This window comes from Rhinopithecus roxellana, chromosome 14, assembly GCF_007565055.1.
Source record: "Rhinopithecus roxellana isolate Shanxi Qingling chromosome 14, ASM756505v1, whole genome shotgun sequence".
Taxonomy (NCBI): Eukaryota; Metazoa; Chordata; class Mammalia; order Primates; family Cercopithecidae; genus Rhinopithecus; species Rhinopithecus roxellana.
Genome location: NC_044562.1, coordinates 116,239,382 through 116,259,993, shown reverse-complemented (window position 1 = coordinate 116,259,993; position 20,612 = coordinate 116,239,382). Strand labels below are relative to the sequence as shown.

The following is a 20,612-nucleotide window of genomic DNA, read 5'->3' as shown; positions in this document are numbered from 1 at the left end:
TATTTTCTGGCTAAGCAGAAATTCATGGGCAAAAGTCAAAGACAAAGAGACTTACAAAGTGAAAGTCAACACCGACATCTTAAAATGTGCAAGTCCTATTTGGCTCATCCAACTTGAACAAAGCCACTGTCTGGATATCAATCTAAATATCTAGAACATGTTTTGATACTTATAAAAATGGGATTATGAAAATATACCACTGACTAAAATTGAATCTAATATACCAAGATGTTGCCATTTTCTAATAACCTTCAAACAACAAAACAACCAAAGAAATGTCATTGAGTCACCATAACTTTAAATAAGTATCATTTTAGAATCATTGGGATGGAAACAACTATGAAAAATACCCTTTGAAATCTTATAAACAGCCCTCACTGAAGCCTGAAAGATCAGTTGTGGACTTTTTATTTCTTAAAAAAGTAATATTTTATTAACAATATTTTTATGTGATCCTAAAAGACTTTCTCAATGTTGACTCCTCTCTGCAAACATCTGCTTTCACTTTGCAGAACTACTCACATTCCCATTACTAGTGCTCACCCATGAGGGGCAGACACTTTACTTTTGATGAGCGACAGTTTCAACACCCACATTAGGCAAAAGGGCATTTCTCACGAGAAAAACAGGCTGCTTGTTTGACAAAGGGCTATTTGTGAGGTCACCTTTTGTTTAATGATCCCATCGCAAGGCAGATGTTGGAGAGGGAAGTTTGAGAATCCTTCTAAACCAGATGCACTTTGGGTTACTTCCTCTGCTTGATTCCAACACAGCTGAACAGAATAAAACAAAAGAGGAAATGGGGACACCCAACCTGAACATTATGACTGCCTTCAGCAATAGCCTTTAGAAACCCTCTCAGGATCCTGTGACAGCACAGAGGTGTGTCATCTTCTTATAGAATTTTGCTCCAAAAGCAGGATTTATACAATTTCTAAAAGCAATTAATGCAGAAACACAGCTAGCATACATAGCAATAACTCAGGCAAAAAGGCAACACTCAAGCAAAATTCTTCCTGGAATTAAAATCCTGTTATTAAGTCAACCAACTTTTCTTTCAACTAACTAAACAACAGCAAGACACAGTAAGCTTTGACTCAGAGAAAGAGTTTCTGGGTTGACTCTCAGAAGCTTCGTGTTTCAATTCCAGCTCTGTAAGACTTTGGGTGATCTTTCTAAATTTACTTGATTCCTCTTAATCTTAGTATTATCATGCATTTCGTGAAGAGCATTTTACTTGATGACACTTATTAATAAGTTTCTGGACATCTGTGTCCAGTGTCGTATGAACAAATGAAATACATTCATATTTAACTTACTATTTTTACTCATTTCTTACCAATAGTCCCTCTTTCTTCAGTAATCCTTACCTCAGTTTAAAATGCCACCAACTGCCCTGTTTCCATAGCCAGAAATCTGCTAGTCGTCTCCTTTTCTATTTTCAGTAATACAGTGCTTCTTTAAGTGGTTCTGTATAGTTTCTATATTTTATACACACACACACACACACACATATATATTGCAGAAACCTAGACCTATAAGTTTAGTACCTGAATCTCTTGCTGATTCGTGCATTTCTATCAATCTTCTCAGTCAGATATTTAGCTCAGATCTGTCCTCTTATCCAAGCATTTCCAAGAGCCTCCTAGCTACTCTTCTGGTATCATGTTACACCCTACAATCCAGCTCTTCAAAGTCACCTGACTTCTTTTTAAAAGGTGCTTACTATATATACATCTCTCTCTCTCTTGCTCAACATTCTTCAGTTATTCCCTAGTGGACACAGAATAAAGTCTAGCTCTTTAGCATGTTACTCAGGCTCCTTCAGTGCCATTCCTCACGAATTCCTCACCCATCCTGCAGAAGCTCCCAGTTTTCAATATTCTCCTAAATGCTGTGGAAACTCTGTCTATGCAGGATTCTAAAGATGAGGAAAATCAGTCCCTTAAGACTCAGCTTAAGCATTGCGGCTTGTGCCTTTACTGTTAGTTTGCCCCTCTGTTCTTAAAAGTTTATTCCTGGCATTGCTCTTGAGGGAAGGAAGTTTGTCAGGGCCAAGAGTCCTAAATGTTAGACCTTTCTCTCTGAACACTAACAACATTAAACTCCATTCAAGAAGGAGAAAAAGAAGCCATCATCTAGAAACAATGTTGATAACCACAGTTCCTTAACTTGGGCTTGTTAAAAGACTTTACCTCTGTGAGTATACTGAAACACATTTTTAGTTTATCTCCCATTATCAAGAAAGAAATATTAAAACTTCATTGCTGAGGATCACTCTGAATGTGACAGTGCTCAAGACGATCAGGTCTTGAAATCTAGAAATTTTTAGTGTAAGTACTGAGTGCTAGGGGAAAAAAAAATACTCTTCAAACTACATCCCTGGAAGTGTTAGTGATGTCATAATTCATGTCAGGGGAGCCATGGGGAACATTCCTGAGGATCTAGAAACTATAGGATGGACAGTTATAAAAGATAAGGGAAGTATAGTGCATAGGTTGCTGTGAGGTGGAGAGAAAGTTGCTTACTTTTCCTGAGCCTCAACTTTCTGGAAATATAGAAACACATTTAGATGATGAGTTATGAAGTGAAGGAGAGGATGACTCAGCAGCAATGTGCCAGTTCCATAGTGATTTCTCCACCAAGCTGGAGAAGGATTTGTAGCAATGGTTCCAGTACTAACTGTGCACATCTATAGGATGAAGGTAAGTAGGGCGGCTATACTTCTAGTTATCTAGTTTGCTTAGGACAGTTCTAGGTTATGCCTGTTGTTTTAATAGATGTTTTAAAAATTCCCATTTATATTTTTTTAAATGTCCAAATTTAGATAATAAGTTATATAACTGTAGTATGAATTTTTATTTTTTCCCTGAAAATTAGTAGAAATTACGTATGCTTCTGGCTTTTGGTAAATGTGTTGACTATGGAGAAGGGCAGGAGTTTAGAGTTGGACTATAAAATGTTTCCTCCTTTTAAATCTCCCTTAAAAACATGTTTCTTCATTATGATTCTCAATCTTTTAGCATAATTTAAAAATTCATGTAGCCCTTTAAAAACAACTTTCAGGTGATATTTACTTGGACTTAAATGTTCAAATTTCAGTGAGATCCTATTGAATTAAATTTACAGGTTGCAGTGGGGAAAGGCTACCAGCAATCCTTTTTGCCTATCCCTCAGGGGACTTAGGAAGGACAGAGAAGAGACAAAAATCAATGTAACATTCAAACAACACTGCAATCGTGCTATAGCCATCTCAATGTGATATCATAAGTAGCCAGTGTTTTTTTTTTTCACCAAAGAATATCATTCTTATTAAACTCCCCCAATGAAAGTGTCCTTGCTAAGGGAATTCCACAAAATACATACATAATTTTACCATCTGCAGAGGTGATAGCACTTCGTTAGGAAAGCCAAGAATATTAGAAGATGTTTTCAAAGCAGCACCTCAGGTAAGAGACCCCCTCCCCACCTTTGTTGCTACTAATGGTTCTGCAACTCATTTTATGCTCATTGCATCACAGAATTTCCCTTAGAGAATATGGAATTCAAATCAGATGAACAGATGTTCACAAATTAAAATACTCTATGTGTATACCTACAGCAATCATGGAAGGGTAGGTGGAGAGGAGCCATCATAAAAGAAGAAACAGACAAGACATTTGGAAACGATTGAATTCTTGTTTTTCTTTTCTCTGATCACTTCTTATCTCTATGAACTGCTCTCCTCCTTTCTGCCATCTTGTTGCCCATCATCACATTATTTTTCTCACAACCTCTCAGTTTCCATTGACAGAGAGTTGTTCTCTCTGAACAGTCACAATTGAGTAGTGGGAGACATGTGTTTTTAGATGCCAAAAGTCAACCTCTGTCTTTCTCCCTTTCTTTGTAATCATAGAATTGGTTTTTAGTATTTTGACTGGGAAACATAGCTTGCAAATAACTGAATTTGCATTTTTAGGCTGTAATTCAGCAGGCAGAGAAATTAGCTCTATCCTGGACAGGAGGGTTTATACAACGCTGGTCTCTAGTTGCTTCTCCTTTGCAGTTTATTCTCTCCACAGATCACAGTCTTTGACCCAGGCTTGTTAGTTGAGGATCATTCAGGTTCACCTTCACCCAATCCTAAATCCCAATCATTTTTTCCCAATCTTGACTCCAATCAAAATGTACTCCTTCTACTCCTGCATCCCACCAAGCATCTAATTTCCTCTAGGAAATAGTCCAAGCCATTTGTGCTAATGTGCCTGACAAGGACATACATTTAGAGCTCATTATTTCATGTTTCTAAAAAGCTTTCCTTCATAGAAATTAATCCTTCCTAAGTGAAAAATATTGCCAAGATTTCATTGAGCATTGCCTTTGAGGATTTTCTTTGTCTGTGTATTAGAATAGATGTCAGTGGCTCATGAAAAACAGCCACAGCTCACCAATAAACATTTTAATGAATACACTTACTTCTTCCCATCCTCCTGCTCCAGTTGAATTTTTTTTAAATGCATCCGATTTTTACTAAACAATGATGATTTGTAATTTTTACCGTGGGGCTTAGAGAGGAATTATAAAACCCCATCATTCTTCACATCGCATTATTTTACTCATTAAACAATGTTTTAAAATCTCCCCGATTTATGTTTTCTACTCAGGTTACAACAAATCAGTGTACATCTCTAGAGGGCCATTTCTCATGTGCCTTATCTGTTTTTGAGAACCTCGATGGTAGATTTGCCTGTGTGACCACATGAGGTAAGGTCAATCAAGCTCATCTTGTCAAACTTGTCATAACCCTGGGATTTCACACAACAGAACTTCCCCTCCTGCATTCTTAGCAAGGCCACACAACAGGGGGATTTTAGAATTCAATATGCAAGCTTATATTCTCTGCAGTGAGTAGTGTTTCAACAAAATTTCCAGCATTTTGAAATTGTGTAACATAAAAAATAAACAGAAGAAGAAAATAATGTCTCATTTCACCTATCTCCATGTAGAAAATTCATAGCAAAAAAAAAAGGAAAAAAAATTTTTTAACCATGGTAGGGGCTTAAGGGCAGGGGGATGGTCTGAGCATAAAAATCACATTTGCTTCAAACATCCAGAAAACATCTTTGATTACCATTGTCGTGTTGCAAAGGAAACACTGGCTACTTAGGACATCACGTTGAGATGGCTGTCACAGCACGGTTGCACTGTTGTTTAAATGTTACACTGATTCTTGTCTCTTCTTTGTCCTTCCTAAGTTCCCCAAGGGACAGGCATAAAGGATCACTGGTAGCCAAAGAGTGTAAAAGAGAGAAACTAGATAGTAGTCTATATTTAGCTACATTTGGATTATTATCTTATTTTTAGACCAATCATGGCAAATGTGCTTTGGGGTTCATAGTGGCAGTATTCATACATCTATGCCCTAACCTCCTCACCTGCCATCTCTTTCCCAAAACTCTCAAACAGAAATGGTAGATTTTGGTTTCATCAGAAGACAAAAAGGAAGCATCCTGAACCTATTCCTGGAGCATCTCAGGTCTTTAGGCCATAGCCTTGCACTCAGCTGTGTTAACATGAACTTGTTTCTTTCCATTTCCAATCAGCCCTGACTCCCTGTGACCACAGAAACCCATGAATAATAGAATGTGACCCTCCCCATATATATTACTGTCGCCTGCCAGCTTCCCTACAATGTTTCCTGAGAAAAACTTTCTCCCCACTACCCTGAAAATGTAGGAAGGATTTCAGTCAGCTGTTAGAAAGAAGTACACAAGTATGTGAGTGCAGTAAAATCCAGTGGTCTGTGCAAGAGGATGAGGGTCAAGAAGAGAAGCAGCAAGGAAATGCTGGTAGGCTGAAGTACAAGGTTCTGCAAAGGAGGGACTCTACAACTGCTGTTCTGCACATAGCCTTTAATGCCTTGAGATTGTTTTGGAATTTCTGGCACATTTTGAGAAGAAAACTGCCTATGTCTCTACTTGGCTCTCTGAGAAAAAAAAATGAGTATGTACTAGAGGGACTATACATTGTAGGCTTGGAAACAGGCTGGCACACTGAATAATTGCAGGCTACCCTAGGTGCTCAGAAAGGGAAGCAGAGCTGTACTGTCTGCTACCTGCATGTGTAATGAACTTCATAGCTTGCTGCGGTGGCAGGGAGATCATGCAGAGTGTTCAGCTTCAGACGGAGCCTGGGAACAAGGTCCAGGGGAGAAGTATCTGCAAAAATAGAAGGAAAATGGGTTACATAGTTTCAGATAGACAGGCGAAACGGGGTTTGAGATCTATTGCATAGCGTGGTGACTATAGTCAAGAAGAATGTCTTGTATATAGTATTTCAAAATAATAACAGGATAAATTTTAAATGTCTCACCATAAAAAAGGACAAGTAAATGAGGTGCTAGATATGTTAATTAGCTTGATTTAATCATCCCATATTGTATGTAGACATCAAAATATCACATTACATCTCATAAATTTATACAATTATGATTTGACAAGCAAAAACAAGACCAGATAGTCCTGATGCTCTTTAAATTGTCTCCGGGTATTAAAAGCCAAGAACAACTGTTCAATATTTTTATAAGGCAGGTATAACTTTGATATTTATGCCTAATAAAGATGGTAGCAAAAATTTTAAGATGTGATAGGAAGTTTAAAGAGAAAAAGTTGATAGGACAGGCATTTTAAAGATAAAATACTACTTCTGCGAGGCACATGATGTTTTAGCAAAGCATCATGCACAGTAGGCAATGTATTTACAACGGCGCCAATGCTTCATGAGTGGTAGCATCTGACTACATGATTCATGAAAGCAAAAAGGTTGCTGGATGTGGGGTGTCTCTGTTCCACAAGCCCTTTAGTAGGGCAAACCCTGCACAAATTCCACCTCCACTTTTCTTCACTGGGTTCCTCCTGGCCAGCCTGGACATTCTGAATTGTCCTTTTGCTGTTCACACACTTCACACTATTGTCACATCCACCCATCCTGCCATTTGTGGATACCCTCCCCCGTGTCTAATTTTCACTGCGTCTCCTTCTGTATTTAACTCCCCAAGGTCTCAAACCCATGAAATAAAACTCTGTCTGTTGCAAGGAGATTTGGAGAGGAATGCAACTATAGGCCATATTCGGGGTAGATGAGATCATTTTCAACACTAAATTCAAAAAGTAGCTCACTATTTGCCAAACCTCCTCAATAGCTAACCCTGCACTGAGTGCATAGCATTCAGGCCCTCAGGACAATACAAGGGAGAATTGTATTTGCAACTATTGACTTAAGGGAAAATCTAGAATGATCATTCATTTCTTCTCCTAGGGAGGAATCAATCTTTTCAAGTAGTCCACCATGTGTGGGCATAAACATGATTATCTGTCACTCATACAAATATTTCATTTAATACATATATTCTATGCTTTTAAGACCCAAAACATTTATGTGAAATAGAAAATGTGAATACATATATTCTTGTTATTTCAAGTTCACGTATTTTGAAAACGCATAGAAAATAAACCTACGGAATTTTTTAAGTCATTAAGATTTTGAAAAAAGGTGAAAGTAAGCCCCTATTGTTGTATGTTATTGTTTTCTACAGAAAGAGAAAAAAATGTTTATATTTTGGAAGAAAGGTGCTTTATTAAGAATTACATTTTCAAGGAAAATGGAAATATGTGAATAATCACATTAAGACTAAACAAGGACAAAGCTGGAGGCGTCACGCTACCTGACTTCAAACTATACTACAAGGCTACAGTAATCAAAACAGCATGGTACCGGTACCAAAACAGAGATATAGACCAATGGAACAGAACAGAGTCCTCAGAAATAATACCACACATCTACAGCCATCTGATCTTTGACAAACCTGAGAGAAACAAGAAATGGGGAAAGGATTCGCTATTTAATAAATGGTGCTGGGAAAATTGGCTAGCCATAAGTAGAAAGCTGAAACTGGATCCTTTCCTTACTCCTTATATGAAGATTAATTCAAGATGGATTAGAGACTTAAATGTCAGACCTAATACCATAAAAACCCTAGAAGAAAACCTAGGTAGTACCAGTCAGGACATAGTCATGGGCAAGGACTTCATGTCTAAAACACCAAAAGGAATGGCAGCAAAAGCCAAAATTGACAAATAGGACCTAATTAAACTAAAGAGCTTCTGCACAGCAAAAGAAACTACCATCAGAGTGAACAGGCAACCTACAGAATGGGAGAAAAGTTTTGCAACCTACTTATCTGACAAAGGGCTAATATCCAGAATCTACAAAGAACTCAAACAAATTTACAAGAAAAAAACAAACAACCCCATCAAAAAGTGGGCAAAGGATATGAACAGACATTTCTCAAAAGAAGACATTCATACAGCCAACAGACACATGAAAAAATGCTCATCATCACTCGCCATCAGAGAAATGCAAATCAAAACCACAATGAGATCATCTCACACCAGTTAGAATTGCAATCATTAAAAAGTCAGGAAACAACAGGTGTTGGAGAGGATGTGGAGAAATAGGAACACTTTTACACTGTTGGTAGGATTGTAAACTAGTTCAACCATTATGGAAAACAGTATGGCAATTTCTCAAGGATCTAGAACTAGATGTACCATAGGACCCAGCCATCCCACTACTGGGTATATACCCAAAGGATTATAAATCATGCTGCTATAAAGACACATGCACACGTATGTTTATTGCGGCATTATTCACAATAGCAAAGACTTGGAATCAACCCAAATGTCCATCTGGGACAGACTGGATTAAGAAAATGTGGCACATATACACCATGGAATATTATGCAGCCATAAAAAAGGATGAGTTTGCGTCCTTTGTAGGGACATGGATGCAGCTGGAAACCATCATTCTTAGCAAACTATCACAAGAACAGAAAACCAAACACCGCATGTCCTCACTCATAGGTGGGAACTGAACAATGAGATCACTTGGACTTGGGAAGGGGAACATCACACATCGGGGCCTATCATGCGGAGGGGGAAGGGGGGAGGGATTGCATTGGGAGTTATACCTGATATAAATGATGAATTGATGGGTGCTGACGAGTTGATGGGTGCAGCACACCAACATGGCACAAGTATACATATGTAACAAACCTGCACATTATGCACATGTACCCTAGAACTTCAAGTATAATAAAAAATAAAAATAATAATAATAAAAGAAATATTGTTAAGTACTAACTGATGCCTTTAAAAGAAGATCCAAAAATTGTTACTAAGTTTAATTACATTCACATATACAATTACATGTATGTACATTCACATGTACAATACATATACGTTTTAATATTTTATATTGCATTTGTTTATCAACTCTGATTTTTCAGGTGAGCAGTTCTTAGCTATCTTTAATTTTGTTCCAAAACAATTGATTTTTTAAAATTCAAATACAGGACTTTGTATTTTTTCTGTTAAATTATATCTTATAAAAATGTTGCATTACTCATGTTAAACTAATGTTACAGATGCTGAGAACCTGAGGACTTTCAGATTTTTATTTTTTGAAAGCCAGAAGATTAATCACCATTTTCAGAAAGAAGATTAAGTAAAATGGAGAAAGCTTGCTAACTCCCTGGATAAGTAGTAATAGGTTGATTAATGAAGGATAATAAGAATCTACCTTGGAGCTCCAAGAATCCTTTTGAATAAAATTTTTTGTATCTTTTAGTTTGATGTACAAGGAAATCCCATTACACTCATTACCCAGATTCTACAAGTATTTACATTTTGCCTAATTTTTTTTCTATTTGTGTATGTATATGTACATTTCTTTCTGAACCATTTGATAGTAACCTGGAGTCAATATGTTTCTTTAACCCTAAAAATGTTAGGGTGATTTTCTTAAGAGCAAGGACATTCTCTTACAGAACGCCTGCAAAGTTATCACAATCAAGAAACTTAACTTTGATACCTGAAGATTATGTACTGAATGCTTGTGTCCCCCACACAGATTCATATGTTGAAGTACTAACCCTCAATGTGATGGTGTTTGGACATGGGGCCTTTGGGAGGTTATTAGGCTTAGATGAGATTATGAGGATGAGGCCCTCGTCCAATGAGATTGGTGAACCAGGACTCTCTCTTGCTCTTGCTCTCTCTTTCTCTCTCCTCGTGTGTGTGTGTGTGTGTGTGTGTGTGTGTGTGTGTGTGTGCGCCTGTGCATACAAAGAAGAGGTCATGTGAGCACACAGCAAGATGGTGGCTGTCTGTAACCCAAAGGAAGAGCCCTCCTCAGAAAACAACCATGCGACACTCTAATCTTAGACTTTTAGCCTCCAGAATTGTGAAAAAATAAATTTCTGTTGTTTAAACGACCCAGAATATGGTATCTGGTTCTGCAGCCCACAGATACTAAGATATCAATCCACAATTCATATGCAAATTTTTTCAGTTGTTCCAATAATGTTCTTTACAGTCATTTTTTTCCTTAGGTTGAGGATCCAACCGAGGAACATATATTTTATTTAGTTGTCAAATCTCTTTAATTTCCTTACATCTGGAAGCTTTCCTCTGTCTTTTAATCCTTTTTGACCTTGACAATTTTGAAGGGTACTTGTCAATTACTTCATAGAATGCTTCTTGCTTTAGGTTTGGTTGATGTTTCCTCATGATTAAATTCAGGTGATTGACTTTGGCAACACTTCTGTGGAAGTGATGGCTTGTCCTTCTCTTGATCATATCTGGAAATATTTGATGTTCATGGGCCCAGTAGTAACGAAACTTACTTTGGTATACAGCACTTTTTCCACTGAAAAGTTTTTTTGTCTTTGTGATTAATTAAGAATTTGTTTGGGATACTTTAAGCCTATGCAAATACAACAGTTCTTGTCAAAATTTTATCCACCAGTTTTAGCATCCACCATTTCTTCTACATTAATTGGTTGGCACTCTACTGTCAAGAAAAGCAGCTTTCACTTATCTATTTGTGTGTTTTGAAAGTTAATGTAAGAATGGACTTGTGAATTCTTATTTTATATAATGGACTGTAATTATTGCAATTATTATTGTGTTGTTATATTCTGATGCTGAAATAGTTCTCAAATCTGTCCAGTGGAAGTCTCTTCAAGCTGGTTCTATGTTCTTTTGACATGGGTCTGTCATTCCTTGAACATCTTCTTACTTTCTGTCACAAAATGTTCCAGACTTATCTTGTTCTTTCCTTCCCAAATTCCACAAGCAGCTGTCTCTCCAAGAAGCCCTAGATCTGATTCCTTTTAGTGGAGATTATGATTACAGATCAAGAGCATCTGGGTTCTAGGTGTATGCTTTGCTATAGGTATGGCATTGTTTCAAGGTCTCTAGGCAGACAGAGGTAGGCTACTTGTGTGTGCACACACACACACAGACACCACACATATATGTATATACACACAAACATATAATTCGTTTTATCTATATTTTTCAGAAGTTGAGAGTTAATCTATTTTCTTTCTTCCTTTTCTTTTTCTTTCCTCTTCTGGCCATCATCTTCTCCTTCTCTTTTTCCATTCTTTCTTCATTTAATTTTCATTTTTCCCCATGTCTACTCATAGTCTCCTTACTTATAGTCAAGAGAAAAGGGTCTCTGAATTTTCTGGATACAAAAATCATGTACCTCTCTCTGGCACTGAAGAAAAAATGGGATAGATAGGAGAGGGGCTGCAAACTGAAAGTGTCCCAGGAAGAGATATAGACCTATCAGCCTTCAGCAGCATGCTATGACCTAACAATCCCGTTGTTCTCTAGCCATCAATAAATGCCAGCTTAAAATATACCTTTGGGTGTTATTTCTGGCAACTATCCTTTGCAGTATATGTCTCAGTCTGGTCAAAATTCACTACAGAGAAATGAGAGGAATCAGGGCTTAATATTTAAAACATCCTAGGTCTAAGCCTCTAAACACTTAAACATCATCTTAAAAATAAATACATAAAAATGAAAACTTCACAATTAAAAAATTATACTGAACACTTTAACTTTTAAAAAGATAATTGAATAAAAGATTTATAGGCTAGAGCAGTACTGCGAAAGAAAATATTTGGAAATTCATAATTTGACACAAATTGTTTTTCTACCTTAACTTCTGAAAGATCTAATTAAGGAAGGTGTTTTTCTTTTCTTTTTTATGAAATAATATGTCCTGACAAACTGCATGAATATAAAGTATATATGTTCGGTATAAGTGCAGGACTCACAAATTAACCTTTCTGGTACAAATGCAGAGTTTGTTAAACAAAAGCTTCCCAATCCAGTACTTTTTCAAGAATATTCCCGTAAAAAAATTTGGGAATAGGTTGAATTATCTGTCACATTCTTAACCTTATGGCTTTTAACCAATCATGGACTCTTATAGTTGGAATTTTATAGTTTGAAGAAACCTTCCAAATTACGCATTCCTTTCTTCTTCTGATTTCACTTGTAAAGGAATTACTTATTTCGATAATTTTAAAAGGCAGAGACTACTGAGAATTTTACATCACTTTTAATCAAATTCTTTTAGTGCCTATCATATGGTTATACATAAATTAGTTTCCAAATATTCCAATCAAACATCCCTTTAGTTTATGTATTGAATTCTCACCATGTACCAGGAATTGTGTGGGTGCTATGCATGCAGCACTCTGGCTAGTGTGTGGGAAGTCGATGGTAGAGGATTGTGGACAGAAGGAAGACCAGTCAGGAGGTGCCTGCAAGCATAGCCTAAGAAAGAGATCATTATGATACAGACTAGCAGGACAGGCAAACTGATGGGTTAGTTGGATTTAGATATATGTTATAGAACTCACAGAACAGGCTAATGGAGAGGACATGAAATATGTGAAAAAGAAAGAGGTTAAAGATGGAGATTGTGGGATTGTATTTGTTTTTTAGCCTGAAGTCTAAAGCTGGTCTTTATATCAGGATGGGAAACACTAAGGGAGAATAAGTTTGGGGTGGAAAAGAAATCAAGTGAGTTTTGTGGGCATGGTACTTTTGAGATGTGTATTTGATTTCCAAGTGGAGATGTGTAAGTATTCCAAGTGGATAACTTATGTGGGGTTCACTGGAAAGATTAGGACTGGAGAAATCATCAGCTTATAAATAGGATTTTATAGCCTCAGACTAGGACCCAAAGGCATATTTTTAACTGGCATTTATCTAAGGCTCACTGTGCATTAGCAACTGCTCTGAGTGCCTACATGCATTGATTCATTCAGCTCTCCCAGCAGTCCAACTCAGTCAGGTAGATACCTTTATTATTATTGCTATTTGCAAATAAATAAACTAAGAGCAAAGAGAGACTACGTAATGTGCTCCAGATTGCATTGCTAGTAAATGCCAAAGCAAAATGTGAACCCTAGCAATCTGAGTTTACAGCCCTGCTCCTAACCATCATGTTGCTTCTATTTATGTAACATGACCCTGCCCAAAAGAAACTTGCGATGTAGTTGAACAAATGAAAGTAACACACATAAAAAACACAAAGATAAGTTAGATACTAAAATGTCATGCTATTGACTGTGAGTCAAAGAAGTTTGGAATGGGTTTGAACTTCTTAGATAATAGGACATAGCAATAATTAGCTACTTCATTGTGATTCAATTACACACTGGAGATCTGAAATAATTTAACAGATTCCATAAATATCCAATTTATAGCCACAAATTAGCTTAGTCATGGGTATTATCATGCTCATAATAGCTAATCATTTAGATATTGTGCACACCTTGCCCTACTGCCAGCACTTTTGTAAAACCTCACTGTCATTTAAGTCTTTCTTAATCTTTTAAAGTGGCAGTAAAGAGTGCTACTAAAAGGCTCATTAACACTTTCTCTTCTAAACAGACAATTATAGTCTATATTCACTTCATTCTACATTATAAGCAAAAACTTAGGAACTTCATGGGAATTCCAATTCAACAGAAACTTATTGAGGATGAAATCGAGAGTGGAAATGCACTAAACCCTGTGAGATTGTTAAAGCCTTGGCTCCAAGATTTTGCCAGCTCTATGCCAAATTATGCTCAATAATCTTTCTCTTTTGAAAGTAAAGCCAGGATCTCTAACTTACTGACAAGGAAATACTTCTACTTTTCTTACGACAAGATGACTTCTAGACCCCTACTTTAAAGGTATTGCTTTTGCTGACATCAGTGCTGAAAATTTGTGTTGTGAGAAAAAACTCCCTAGAAATGCTTTTCCAGCTCCAAGAATCACTGGAACTGAGCAGTGTCTCCAGCAGCAATGAGTGTTTGGTGCTTTAATTTGGTGTTGAACATGGTCCATGAGCCAAATCCAGCCCATCATCTGTTTTTGTATGATCATAAGAATGGTTTTTCCATTTTTAAGTGGTTGAAAAAATAAATAGTATTTCATTACATATGAAAATTTTATGAAATTCACATTTTAGTGTTCATAAATAAAGCTTTTTTGGAACACGCCCATTCACTCATATATTTCTCATGGCTATTTTTACACTCTGCAATGGCAGAGATGATAATTCTTGACAGAGACCATATTTCTGGTCCTTTACTGGAAAATTTCTCTAATTTATGCTCTATATTTTGAAAACAAGGCTCTGGTCATAACCAATTTTGGAATATAAAATATCTGTTTATTTTTGTACTTCTGTTCTTAAAAATCATAGTCCTATATAGCAGAACTAATTCAAAAGTAAGAGGGCCATATTTATCAATGAGTGAGAAAATAGAACTACATTCAAGCAAACCAATCAGGGGAGGGGGGAGGAGGGAGGGATTGCATTGGGGAGTTATACATGATATAAATGATGAATTGATGGGTGCTGACGAGTTGATGGGTGCAGCACACCAACATGGCATAAGTATACATATGTAACAAACCTGCACGTTATGCACATGTACCCTAGAACTTAAAGTATAATAAAAAATAAATAAATAAAATAAATAAATAAATAAATATGATCACAGTATCTGTAGAAAGTCAAATCGGATTTACTATTTGGTTGCTTTTTAATGACCTTCCATTTTTTCTTTAAGAGAGTTTATTCCTAAATGTTGTCACATGGGGAATTCCAGAACTCTGTACACATGCATCAGTTTTGGCCATTTTCTATTGAAGAAAGTAGAGGAAGACTTTTTGATCTGGAAAAAACGATCCCTTGAATTTGACGAAAGCAAGAAAATTATTTCACAATTACATATGGCTTTGATTAGTCATAGTTCTTTAAACTCAACAATGTCTTGTCATTCCTACAACTTGATAAGTTGGCAAACTAGGTATATTTATCATTGGTTTAAAGTAAGGAAACTGAGGCCTAAACTATCATTGCACTATAATGAAAAAAAAAAAAAAAAGCATAGGGCTTAGAGTCAAAACCTTGGGCCCCCATCCCACTCAACTCCCCAAGAACCATGTGTCCCTTATCTAAAAATGGAAGTGAGAACCTTGACTAACTTACTTCACTGAGATGTTGTAAAGATCAAATGAGATGAATATGAGCATGCTCCGAAAACTCCATAAAACACTTTATTAAAAGGAAAAAGAGACCTCTCTAGATTCCTCCTCTATGGGCAGAGAATCTCTGAAAGAAAGACAGCAGCCCCAGTCAGAGGCTGATAGATAAAACTCCCATCACCCTGGGACAGAGCACCTGGGGGAAGGGGCAGCTGTGGGCACAGCTTCAGCAGACTTAAACGTTCCTGCCTGCTGGCTCTGAAGACAGCAGCAGATCTCCCAGTACAGTGTTCTAGCTCTGCTAAGGGACAGACTGCCTCCTTAGGTGGATCACTGACCCCGGTGCCTCTGGACTGGGAGACATCTCCCAGCAGGGGTCAGCAGATATCTCATATAGGAGGGCTCTGGCTGGCATCTGGTGGGTGCCCCTCTGGGACAAAGCTTCCAGAGGAAGAAACAGGCAGCAATCTTTGTTGTTCAGCAGCCTCCACTGGTGACACCCATGCAAGCAGGGTCTAGAGAAGACTTCCAGCTAACTCCAGCAGACCTGCAGCAGAGGGGCCTGTTAGAAGAAAAACTAACAAAGAGAAAGGAATAGCATTAACATCAACAAAAAGGACGTCCACAGAAACCCCATCCAAAAGTCACCAACAACAAAGACCAAAGGTAGATAAATCCATGAAGATGAGGAAAAACCAGCACAAAAAGGCTGAAAATTCCAAAACCCAGAAACCTCTTCTCCTCAAAAAGATCATAACTCCTCACCAGCAAGGGAACAAAACTGGATGGAGAATGAGTTTGACGAACTGACAGAAGTAGACTTCAGAAGGTGGGTAGTAACAAACTGCTCTGAGCTAAAGGAGCATGTTCTAACCCAGTGCGAGGAAACTGAGAACCTTGAAACAGATTAGAGGAATTGCTAATTAGAATAACCAGTTTAGAGGAGAACATAAATAACCTGATGGAGCTGAAAAACACAGCACAAGAACTTCATGAAGCATACACAAGTCATCAGATTCATCAAGGATGAAATGAAGGAAGTATGTTAAGGGCAGCCAGAGAAAAAGATTGGGTTATCCACAACGGGGAGCACTTCAGGCTAAGAGCAGATCTTTCTGCAGAAACCCTACAAGCCAGAAGAGAGTAGGGGCCAATATTCAACATTCTTAAAGAAAAGAATTTTCAACCCAGAATTTCATATCCAGCCAAACTAAGCTTCATAAGCGGAAGGAGAAATAAAATCCTTTACAAACAAGCAAATGCTGACAGATTTTATCACCACCAAGCCTAACTTACAAGAGCTCCTGAAGGAAGCACTATATATAGAAAGGAAAAACTAGTACCAGCCACTGCAAAAACATACCAAATTGTAAAGACCATCAACACTATGTAGAAACTGCATCAATTAATGGACAAAATAACCAGCTAGAATCATAATGACAGGATCAAATTCACATGTAACAATATTAACCTTAAATGTAAACAGACGAAATGCCCCAATTAAAAGACACAGATGGGAGAATTGGATAAAGAGTCAAGATCCATCAGTGTGCTGTATTCAGGAGACCCATCTCATGTGCAAAGATGCACATAGGTTCAAAATAAAGGGATGGAGGAATATTTACTAAGCAAACAGAAAGCAAATAAAGCAGGGGTTGCAATCCCAGTCTCTGATAAAACAGACTTGAGGCAGGGCCTGGTGGCTCACGCCTATAATCCCAGCACTTTGGGAGGCCAAGGCAGGCAGATCACAATGTCAAGAGCTAGAGACCATTCTGGCCAACATTGTGAAACCCTGTCTCTACTAAAAGTACAAAAATTAGCTGGGCATGGTGACACGCGCCTGTAGTGCCAGCTACTCGGGAGGCTGAGGTAAAAGAATCGCTTGAATGTGGGATGCGGAGGTTGTAGTAAGCCGAGATCATACCACTGCACTCCAGCCTGGCAACAGAGTGAGACTCTGTCTCAAAAAAAAAAAAAAAAAAAAAAAAAAAAAAAAAAAAAAAAAAAAAAAAAAAAAAAAATTTAAACCAACAGAGATCAAAAAAGACAAAGAAGGGCATTATATAGTGGTAAAGGGATCAATGCAACAAGAAGAGCTAACTAGCCTAAATATATATGCATCTAATACAGGAGCATCCAGATTCATAAAGCAAGCTCTTAGAGACCTACAAAGAGACTTAGACTCCCACAGAATAATAGTGGGAGACATTAACACCCCACTGTCAATATTAGACCAATCAATGGGACAGAAAATTAACAAGGATGTTTAGGACTTGAACTCAGCTCTGGACCAGCAGACCTAATAGTTATCTATAGGACTCTCTACCCTAAATCAACAAGACATACATTCTTCTCAGCACCACATTGCACTTATTCTAAAATTGACCACATAATTGGAAGTAAAACACTCCTCAGCAAATGAAAAAGACAGAAATCATAACAGTCTCTCAGACCACAGTGCAATCAAATTAGAACTTAGAATTAAGAAACTCACTCAAAACTGCACAAGTATATGGAAACTGAACAACCTGCTCCTGAATGGCTACTGAGTAAATAACGAAATGAAGGTCGAAATAAAAAAGTTCTTTGAAACTAATGAGAACAAAGACACAACATACCAGAATCTCTGGGACACAGCTAAAGCAGTGTTTAGAGGGAAATTTATAGCACTAAATGCCCACAGGAGAAAGCAGGAAAGATCTAAAATTGACACCCTAATATTACAATTACAAGAACTAGAGAAGCAAGAGCAAACAAATTTAAAAGCGACCAGAAGATAAGAAACAACTAAGATCAGAGCAGAAATGAAGGAGATAGAGACACAAAAAAACCCTTCAAAGAATCAGTGAATCCAGGAGCTGGTTTTTTTGAAAAGATTAACAAAATAGATAGACCACTAGCCAGACTAAAAAAGGAAAAAAGAGAGAAGAATCAAATAGACACAATAAAAATGATAAAGAGTACATCACCACTGATCCCACAGAAATACAAACTACCATTAGAGAATACTATAAACACCTCCACACAAATAAACTAGAAAATCTAGAAGAAATGGATAAATTCCTGGACACACACACCCTCACAAGACTAAACCAGGAAGAAGTCAAATCCCTGAATAGACCAATAACAAGTTCTGAAATTGAGGCAGTAATTAATAGGCTACCAACCAAGCAAAGCCTAAGACCAGGCAGATTCACAGTCAAATTCTACCAGACGTACAAAGAGGAGTTGGTACTCTTCCTTCTGAAACTATTCAAAACAATAGAAAAAGAGGGACTCCTCCCTAACTCATTTTATGAGACCAGCATCATCCTGATACCAAAACCTGGCAGAGACACAACAAAAAAAGAAAATTTCAGGCCAATGTCCCTGATTAACATTGATGCAAGAATCCTCAGTAAAATACTGGCAAACCCAATCCAGCAGCACATCAAAAAGCTTATCCACCATGATCAAGTCTGCTTCATCCCTGGGATGCAAGGGTGGTTCAACATACGCAAATCAATAAACATAATCCATCACATAAACAGAACAAATGACAAAAAAAAACATGGTTGTCTCAATAGATGCAGAAAAGGCCTTCGATAAAATTCAACACCCTTCGTGCTACAAACTCTCAAGACACTAGGTGTTGATGGAACGTATCTCAAAATAAGAGCTATTTATGACAAACAGCCAATATCATACTGAATGGGCAAAAGCTGGAAGCACTTCCTTTGAAAACCAGCACAAGACAAGGATGCCCTCTCTCACCACTCCTATTCAACATCGTATTGGAAGTTCTGTCCAGGGCAATCAGGCAAGAGAATGAAATTAAATCTATCCAAATAGGAAGAGAGGAAATCAAATTGTCTCTGTTTACAGATGACTTGATTGTATATTTAGAAAACCCCATCATCTCAGCCCAAAATTTCCTTAGGCTGATAAGCAACTTCAGCAAAGTCTCAGAATTCAAAATCAATGTGCAAAAATCACCAACATTTCTGTACACCAATAACAGACAAACAGAGAGTGAAATCAGGAGTGAACTCCAATTCACAGTTGCTACAAAGGGAATAAAATACCTAGGAATTCAACTTATGAGGGATGTGAAGGACCTCTTCAAGGAGAACTACAAACCACTGCTCAAGGAAATGAGAGAGGACACAAACAAATGGAAAAATATTTCATGCTCATGGATAGTAAGAATCAATACTGTAAAAATGGCCATACTGCCCAAAGTAATTTAGATATTCAATGCTATCCCCATCAAGCTACCATCGACTTTCTTCACAGAATTAGAAAAAACTACTTTAAATTATAGACTAAACCAAAAAAGAACCCGTATAGCCAAGACAATCTAAGCCAAAAGAACAAAGCTGGAGGCGTCACAGGCTATCTGACTTCAAACTATGCTACAAGGCTACAGTAACCAAAACAGCATGGTACTGCTACCAAAACAGATATATAGACCAATGGAACAGAACAGAGGCCTCAGAAATAACGGCACACATCTGCAACCATCTGATCTTTGACTAACCTGACAAAAAAAAAAAGCAATGGGGAAAAGATTCACTATTTAATAAATGGTGTTGGGAAAACTGGCTAGCCATATGCAGAAAACTGAAACTGGACCCCTTCCTTACACCTCATACAAAAATTAACTCAAGATGGATTAAGGACTTAAATGTATGACCTAAAAACCATAAAAACCCTAGAAGAAAACCTAGGCAATACAATTCAGGACACAGGCATGGGCAAAGACTTCATAAATAAAACACCAAAAGCAATTGCAACAAAACCAAAACTGACAAATGGGATCTAATTAAATTAAAGAGCTTTTGCACAGCAAAGGAAGCTATCATCAGGGTGAACAGGCAACCTACAGAATGGGAGAAAAAATTTGGAATCTATTCATCTGACAAAGGGCTAATATCTACAATCTACAAAGAACTTAAAGAAATTTACAATAAAAAAACAAACAACTTCTTCAATAAGTGGGTGAAGGATATGAACAGACACTTTTTAAAAGAAGACATTTATGCAGTCAACAAGTATATGAAAAAAAGCCCATCATCACTGATCATTAGAGAAATGCAAATCAAAAACAAAATGAGATACCATCACATGCCAGTTAGAATGGCCATCAGTAAAAAGCCAGGAAACAACAGATGCTGGAAAGGATGTGGAGAAATAGGAACACTTTTACACTGTTGGTGGGAGTGTAAATTAGCTCAA

General features: G+C 37.3%; 1 protein-coding gene across 1 annotated transcript in view; it reads right to left on the bottom strand.

The window, feature by feature from the left end:
- Positions 1–5,876: 5,876 nt before the first annotated feature.
- LOC104658696 overlaps positions 5,877–20,612 on the bottom strand; it is a 258,849-nt gene continuing 244,113 nt past the window's right edge. Inside the window, exon 3 of the mRNA XM_010358782.2 lies at positions 5,877–6,197. The gene's annotated coding sequence lies outside the window, so the exon portion shown is untranslated. The remainder of the gene's footprint in view (positions 6,198–20,612) is intronic.